This window comes from Leptinotarsa decemlineata, unplaced genomic scaffold, assembly GCF_025532065.1.
Source record: "Leptinotarsa decemlineata unplaced genomic scaffold, Ldec_3_MD MMD2_tig00026347_RagTag_RagTag, whole genome shotgun sequence".
Classification (NCBI taxonomy): Eukaryota; Metazoa; Arthropoda; class Insecta; order Coleoptera; family Chrysomelidae; genus Leptinotarsa; species Leptinotarsa decemlineata.
Genome location: NW_027412698.1, coordinates 170,718 through 179,373, shown reverse-complemented (window position 1 = coordinate 179,373; position 8,656 = coordinate 170,718). Strand labels below are relative to the sequence as shown.

General features: G+C 34.8%; 1 pseudogene; it reads left to right on the top strand.

Moving 5' to 3' along the window:
- Window positions 1-289: 289 nt before the first annotated feature.
- LOC141486159 (uncharacterized) lies at window positions 290-4,597 on the top strand (annotated as a pseudogene).
- The last annotated feature ends 4,059 nt before the right edge of the window (window positions 4,598-8,656 follow it).

The window sequence follows — 8,656 nt, the reverse complement described above, 5'->3', positions numbered from 1 at the left end:
TCTACGTTACCAATACCATAACTGCGAAAAACAATTTTTTGTAATTCATGCAACATGTACTTGATATTATTCCCTATACGGTCCTCGGGTTACTAACGTCCTAATTAAATATAATTTCAGGGGTTTATTCTGTTGAACAAGGGAATAATCTCGTAAAAACTAACCCCGAGGCTTTATTATTCAATAATATCATTGTTGTTGTATTACTAAACCTCGCCGCATACCTTTAGAACGCTCTAGAATAACCTCTCAACAGTAAGGGAGCAATTGTACCGGAGATGATGTATGAATGATCCGAAACGTCGTCGAGTATGTTACAATTCGGAATAATCCTGTTCAGAACCGAGTGGTAAGTTCCAAACAGGCGAGATTACTTTTTATGTTTAACCGGGTGTTCATTTTCAACTAACTGAAATACGGGTCGTGTACATTTTACATTTTTTATCTAATAAAAGACTAAAACTACAATGACATAAAACTGTCATAAAACAGTAGGTGTTTCGTGATTATCTAGCTATGTAATGCAGAAACGATCATTTATTCAAATAGCAAATACTTATCTTAATATTATCGTTGACAATCCTTAATGTAATCAATAGGTACGTCACTTTACTCAATTTGGAGATCTCAGGGCAAAAATGATAGCAACATATAATCATAGTTTCATACGCTGGTACAGGGAAAATACCTCAATCAGTTTACCAATCATATTAACCTTTAACACAACCATGTGTTAACCAAAGAACATAATACTAATAATTTATCAACATTCAAACACATAATCAATAATATTACAATACAGAATTTTTCCAGGGACTCAATCATGATAATAAACATACAAATAATCAGCTTTCAATAACATTGTGAAACATGGGACTCAGATAATTCATTAATAAATGACAAAATATTAAAATATAATTAAAAACACAAGATACCATTTATCGCAACCATGTTATAACACTTTTCCAATTAATTAACATATTAACGTAAGGTTCAAATACACATATCTGTAATATTCAACAAAATTCAATGTACAACATGTCACAAAATATATCAAGCATAGGTTACACATATACTCATATCATATTCACATCAATAAAGTCATACGAACAAATCAAATCTAAAACATGTCCATTTGATTTAATTATTTATCAAGTCAATAGTCAGTTTCTTATCTTGTTTCGGAGGGGTACGAAAATACGAATTTTAATTCGTACATTATTAACGTCTAGCAACACGTTCTTTTCCTTTTTCTGATCGATACTCACATAAGATCAATAGTAAGTTTAAATTTTCCATCTTTCTGCGTTGAAGAAATTTACTTATCTTCCTCTGGTTGTTTTAAATTCGACTTCTGACACATGTATTAATTTCGTATTTTTAAAGTAGTTTCATATTTACTTCGCATAACTTTTTGGATCATTTAGATTTTTATATTATTTACTACGGAAAGTTATTTCACAACAGATTACATTTCTTTTAGATTTTCACGTTCTGTTTTAACATTTCGGAGTTATTCACTTAAAAGTTCTTCACGTAGACTAATTACTTAAACATCGCGTACTTTTATCAACATTATCGGAGATAGTTACATCTTGGAAGTTCACACTAGACTGCTCAACATAACAGACTGCCTAATTACACTAGACTGACTTCTCTCTCGCGGTCCAATCATATTTATAGCGACAGATTGACGTCATCAAAAGTGGCGTACGTGAGATGCTACACCGGCAGGTGCAGTTTGTTTACTCGGCTCGCTAGCCATTATTCTTTTGGCCTTTTGGCGGCAATTAGCGGTGACAGTTTTACGACCCAATAACATATTAATTTCGACAGTTATTAAGATTTATGATCTATTGGCGGTGGCGCGTTGGGTACATCGCGTTCTCCTAATGAGGTCAATGATTTTTATAGTCCGGTCCGTTTAGGCTCGATTTAAATACTTTGGATTCTTACTAACGCGACTCGCTTTTTGATTCATCACAACATGCCGTGGAGTGCACATCTCGCTCTCCTACCATTGAACGGTTGCTGCTGTGACGTCATACCACTAACTTGGTGGGCTCACACCGATGGAACATTCATTACTTGGAGGATCTTTGAAGGTTGCAGACGTACGTTTGTACACAGACACGCACATGATAAGGCATGGCGCACATTAAAGCACATGCGACGCAACCCACGTAGGGCAGCGCAAACGACGCAGTGCGCGAAATTCGTGGGCTGTATTGGCCTACGCATATTGTCTACACGAGCTATGATGTTTCCTGAATAGAAGGTAGTTTAAAAATGAAGAGTAATCATGGAACATTCATTACTAGATTTAAGTTCCGAGTCAGATTCGGATGCAGATTGGGAAACAGAAGTTTTGCTGTACGACCTATTGAAAAAAAAATATTGGAAAAGCAATTACATGATAAAAAGGCGAAGTCATGGCGAATTTAATTTGTCATCTGAATTTTCGGACTCAAAGTTCACTAATTATTTCCGACTAAATAAACATCAGTTTGATGCAGTGCACAATATAATATAAGAGACAATTTATTCTGAAGGTTGTAATGCCCAGAAACCAATAGGAACAAAAGAATAACTAGCTGTATTCTTGGTAGGAAATTTATTCAATGTACATTTGAAATTTATTTATTAAAAAAAAAACAGGAATGCATTTTTGTTAAACTGGAAAGTTATGAAAAAATGATGCGGTGTCTTCACCGCGCACTGATTGTCTCTGGTGCCACTGGAGACTGTAGGGGTGTGCTAGTAACAGATGAGTAGGAAGTATGAGAGTATGATGTTGAAAGGCTATAGGCTCTCTGCGGTATTGGTTGAAGGTGGTGCAAAATTGGAGTCTGTGGACAAGTTTGTGAAAAATTTTGTCTTGAAGAAGGACCCATCTGTAAATATTTAGCTTCTACTTCTAACACTGCTTGATGTACTCTATTTCTTATGACAGGTTGGTATATAGCAGGCATTTCCTTTGCTATGTCATACATGGCCAAAAACATTTTTGAAGTCCATCATCAAGTTGAGGCTTTACTGCCTCTTCACCGGCTTTTTTTCTTTCAATTGCCCGTTCTTTAGCTCTTTTTTCCTGCCGAATCATCGACTCCTTTATTATGCTGGCTAAATCACCTTTTTTCATTCGTTTATTTTTCTGAACATTGATTTCCGACATTGATTTAGAAGTATCAGAATTACTTACTGTATTTTCATTTAGCAACATGTTCGGTTTCGGTATTCTCCTCTGCGGACAAGTTTTCAGTGTTTCCATTTTCATTAACTGAAGTATCAATGTCTGCATTTTGAGGCAAATCCTGTGTTTGTTCTTCTTCGCTTTCGAGTTCTAGGTTACCCTCGCGTGGTCGATTTCCCATATAAGGGACTAGAAAATCCATTTGCTTCTGGTATCTCCAGGGTTTTATTACGGTTGTATCAGATCCACTTTTAAAAGTATTTTTCTGTCTACGTAATGCTTCACGATGACAACTTCGCAATTTTAGCCAACATTGTTTTGCCTCGCTTCCTGCAATAAAAGATGAACATTTAGATTCAACTATTATACCATTTCTTCTTTATAAAAGAATATCAATGTTATTTTCATTACAGATATTTGGCATCGGGAGACAGCTACAAAAGTATAGACTATAGCTACAGAATGGGAGATCGCACGGTTTCCAATATAGATCATGAAGTATCAAAAGCTATTTGCTAAAATATGCAACCCGTATATTTCCCAAAGCCCACAACTGAAATGTAGCAAAAATAGCTTTGGGGTTTCAAGACAAATGGAACTTCCCACATTGCGTAGGTGTCGTTGACGGAAAACATATAGTTATAAAGAAACCGTCAAAAACAGGATCCTCGTACTATAACTATAAACATAATTTTTCCATTGTCTTAATGGCTAGTGTTGATGCTAACTATAAGTCTACAACAATAGATATTGGATCAATGGGAAGATTTAGCGACGGAAATATTTTTTCTACTAGTCCATTAGGAAAAAATAATGAACAGAATTTTGAATCTACCAGACCCCAGTGAACTACCAACAGTTGCAGGACTTTTGCCTTACGTTTTCGTAGGGGATGAGGCATTTCCTTTAACACAAAATTTTATGAGACCCTATCCAAGAAAAAACGTCTTTGGTGATTACAACACTAAAGTATTTAATTACAGATTGTCACGAGCGCGCCAGTGTGCAGAATGTGTTTTTGGAATTCTAGCTTCGCAATTTCGTATTTTCCAAAAAGCATTTGAAATAAAAGTGGACAGTGTCGTCAGTATTGTGAAAGTAGCTTGTATATTACATAACTATTTGACAAAAGAAGGGGCAAATACTTTGGACGAACAACCAGAAGAAATGCCTACATCTCAGTTACTTCTCTTACGACCAACAAATTGTAGAAGTTCATTGAATGCTTTTGCGGTGAGAGAAAAATTTACAACATAATTCAACACGGATGGTGCTCTATCCTGGCAAGAGCAAAGTGTTGGAAGTGGAAAATTTTAAATTCAGAACGAAAAATATTGCTTCATGCAACGAATTTTCGATAACAATATTCTCAGCTTGTTGTTTTTCATTATAAAATAAAACATCATGAACTCGTCTGACTTGTTTTTATCAGTATATTGTACTTACCGTTTTTCAACTTGACAGTTTGGCAATCGTGTTCCAGATGTCATCTTTTAGTTTGGATTTCATATATGACGGATCATTTGTATCATACCGAACAGGAAACTCAATAAGTTTTTCCTGCATTTTTTGCAATTATTTTGCCACACACGCACACGAAATCTGTGTCTAGATCACTGGGCGACACACGTTTTGTTTGGCACTTTCGTGGCCTACACTGTGCTGCGTCCTAATATGCGGGCGTGCAATGCTCACTACATGATACAAAAACGTGGCGTGTGCTGCCCTGCGTGGGTTGCGTCGCATGTGTCTCAATGTGCGCCAGGCCTAAACCCTGTGTGCATTCTCTCTCTCACACACACCAACCAAATGTAATTATGTTACACACACAAAATCTCATATGAAAAAAATTCTGAATGGTCCATGCACCAGACACTTCAAGGTCACATCGCCTTGATTTTACTAAACAAAAAAAAAGCAATTAATACATCATAGTGGTGGGAAGGCCCAGAAACAGCTGTAATCATATCGCCTTGATGTTACTTAACAAAAAAAGCAATTAATACGTCATAGTGGTGGGGGGAGGCTCAGAAATGGCTGTAATCTACTACTTATAGGATGTCTAGGTTTGAAAATATTTATATTCACAGCAAAATAATTTATTACTGTGTTTATAATTTTCTGTTTGAAGTTTATTTTCCAGTTAAACATGTCCTACAAAATGTAAAATTTTGTAAACCACATCTGAAGCATAAAGAAGACCTCGAGTGACAAAAGTGGAGAACGATTTATGAGATTCAGAAGGAGCAGTATAAGAGTGATGAATTGATATAGTATCTCTATAAAACAGTTGCGTATTAAGACGATTGCGGGCCCCTGGCGGGAAAAATTTCGTGGCCATTCGACAAAAGCGAATAGCCATTTGCTCGCGAACATTTTAATTTTCTCACTGAATAATTTTGATAACGATAACGGTTTTACTTGCCAGTAACCAATTTGCAATTAGCAGTCATTAGTAGGTAATTTAAATAATACACGCATGCGATTTTGAACGAAATTATGTTTATTCTGAAAAAAAAAACATTTACAATATGTAGTATCGTTGTAGTATGTACACATGACTTAATAACTAATATTGATATACAATATATAAGTACGTACACTTTCCTTGAATATACATACGCATTTCAAATGAATTTACGCCTTACTTTTTCTTTTGAAAATTTATCATTTATTTTGTCGGTCTCTATTTTATCCAATATATCTTGTTCTATATACAATATAGCCATATTATTCAAACGTTCCTCCCCCATCGAACTTCTTAAATAGTTTTTTACTCTTTTTAGTACAGAAAAAGATCTCTCGCCTGATCGTTCGAAATTGGTATCGTAAAAAATATTTTTAAAATTGTCTCAACATTCGGAAAAGTTGATGACATTTCTTTGGCAGCTCGGTACATATATTTCGCGGTGTTTATTACCTCGTTATTTTCCTGCAGGAAGAGTAGAAATTGGTTTAATTCGTCTTCAAAGTTTTTGGACACATCAATATCGTTCTTGTAAATTTCTTTAAGAGTATTTACTGCGGATGTTTTTGATTCGTCTGACAATGCTTTATCAAAAAAATACCATAAAATTCTTTAGGTTTACATCGTATATCTGATTTCTCCGAGCTAACTCTGCCTTGGTGTTGTCACATATTTAAAACGTGAAATGAATTTAAAAGGAAATTTTCCTTCTTTCCAAATTCGTTTTCTCTTTTCACTTCGTAATGAAAAGTTTTTCTCTTAAGAGATCGTCGACTTTATTCGTCTTCTTCAAATGTCAGGCCTGACAATTCAGTTGCATCCTCTTGTACTTTCTCAAATTTATCTCTGAAATTATCAATAAAATTGTATAGTGACCTCAGGAGAGATTAACCTTCTGATAATTCACACTCACACTGATTGAAGTGATTTACTCGTAGCGTTTAATCTCTGTAGAATCGTTTTCCAAATCACTGTCATCAGCGCGGTTTCAAATTTGCCCATTTTTTCAAAATTGAATTTGCCTCGATAATCGTGACTTTTTTCTCTTCGCTCGAATTGCAAATCTCAGTTAATGCCGCTTTTATATAGCGTGACTCACGGTCGATGGTAGGTTAGACGTTTCTGGAAAACGCAAAGCATGATTTTTCTGAAAATTTCACCTCACACATTTCCTTACCTGTTCTATCGACCTAAAATATTTTCAGCATTGCGGCGTTGCCACTTCCATCAAAAAGTCTTAGCAACTTTATTTTTTCAAATGGAACACCCCATATATTAATACATTTTTGGAATCGCTCTGGTATTTTAATACTTTTTTGTTAATAATATCCTATACCTATCTCTATCTGTTTTCGAGATAAAAAATAAATTGTGCTAAATATGCTCCAAAACATAGCCTTAATTGAAATTAAGTACATCAGTACTCTCAATTCATGAAAAATTGATATTTTGATGACAGTTTGGACAAACTCCAAATATTCAAATAACATCAAGAAATCGACTCCATATCATACAGGGCGTGCTAAAATTAATTATTTCCATTGTGCATGAAAGTAGTCGAAAGTTCATTTTTTGAAATGAAACCCCCTGTATATTACTCGGTAAATTGAAAGATGGTGAAAAATGCTTCAAGATGATATATCATGTCCCTATACCTAAATCGTCAAGTTTTCTCAATAAAGTCGCTTCTTCTAGAAACATAATTTTTTTTTTAGAATTTGGATTTAGGTAACAGTGGAATTATCAAGCTTATAGCAGTTCGGTTACTTTTATAAGTAATTTACAAAGAGTTATCGACGGTGTTTCGAATCATCTTCCAAAATGAATGCAAATTCATGTTCTTATGAAATTATTTATTATACACATGAACAAAGTGATCAAGTCATTGTCAGAACGTTTGAAAAATTCAACCAAATGTATTCTGAATTAACACCAATGAACGAGAGGAAGTTTGTAAGGTTACAAAATAATTTCCTTGACTATGGCTCCATGTTAAAAGCGCCTTCAACATTACCAAAACCTGTTACTTCAAATGAGGACAATACTGTTAACGTTTTGGCATATGGCGTATGGCAGTATGCCACAACATACTGAAGAAACATGGCGTAGAATTGCTGATAAGTTTGCAACCACTACGCAGTATCCAAATTGTCTTGGGGCTGTAGATGGCAATCACATAAGAGTAAAAAAGCCTATTCTATCCGGTTCCGAGTTCATGAATTACAAACACTTCTTTTCTTTTATTTTGTAGATGCCAATTATTGCTTTATTTCAATTGATATTGGATCTTTTGGTAGTGCCAGCGATTCACATGTGTTCCAGAAGTGCAACTTTGGTCAAAAACTTAGTGCAGGTCAACTAAATATTCCGCCAAATCAGAGACAAACTATCGCCTGACTAGAGCACGCAAAATCAACCATTTTCAATTATGTCCCAAAATAATGAAAAATTTATATACATACCTGCCTTGGATTTTCCAACAGAACTTAGGATTTTCCAAGGAGGTACCATTGTTGCACATACTTCATGCCACAGACGGGTAATGATTTGACGATCCGAGTGTTCTGAAAGACGGGTATTATATATTGCAGGTCTCTTTTGAATTTCTTGAATAAACCTCTCTGTCCAGTCGCCATCATATTCGTTTTCTACTAAAAATATATCTTTGTTAGAACTTGATCACATGTATGTACAGGATATCTCACAAAAATACACCACTACATTACCTTAGCAACTGTATCGGTTAAAAAGTTGAATAAAAACTTTTTTGGTTCATTCTATACTTTTAAATTATTATAGTTTCTCAGGTAATATATAGATTATAGATATATAGTGGTGTATCTTATGTGGGACAACCTGTACTTACTTTGTGCGCATGGTCTACAATAATATTATTGTATAGTCATCTCTCACTAAATACGCGCAGATACTGACAGTTGTCACATTATTACCTCGAAATAGAAAAACATGGTGTTTTTGATTAATCTTATCTTCTT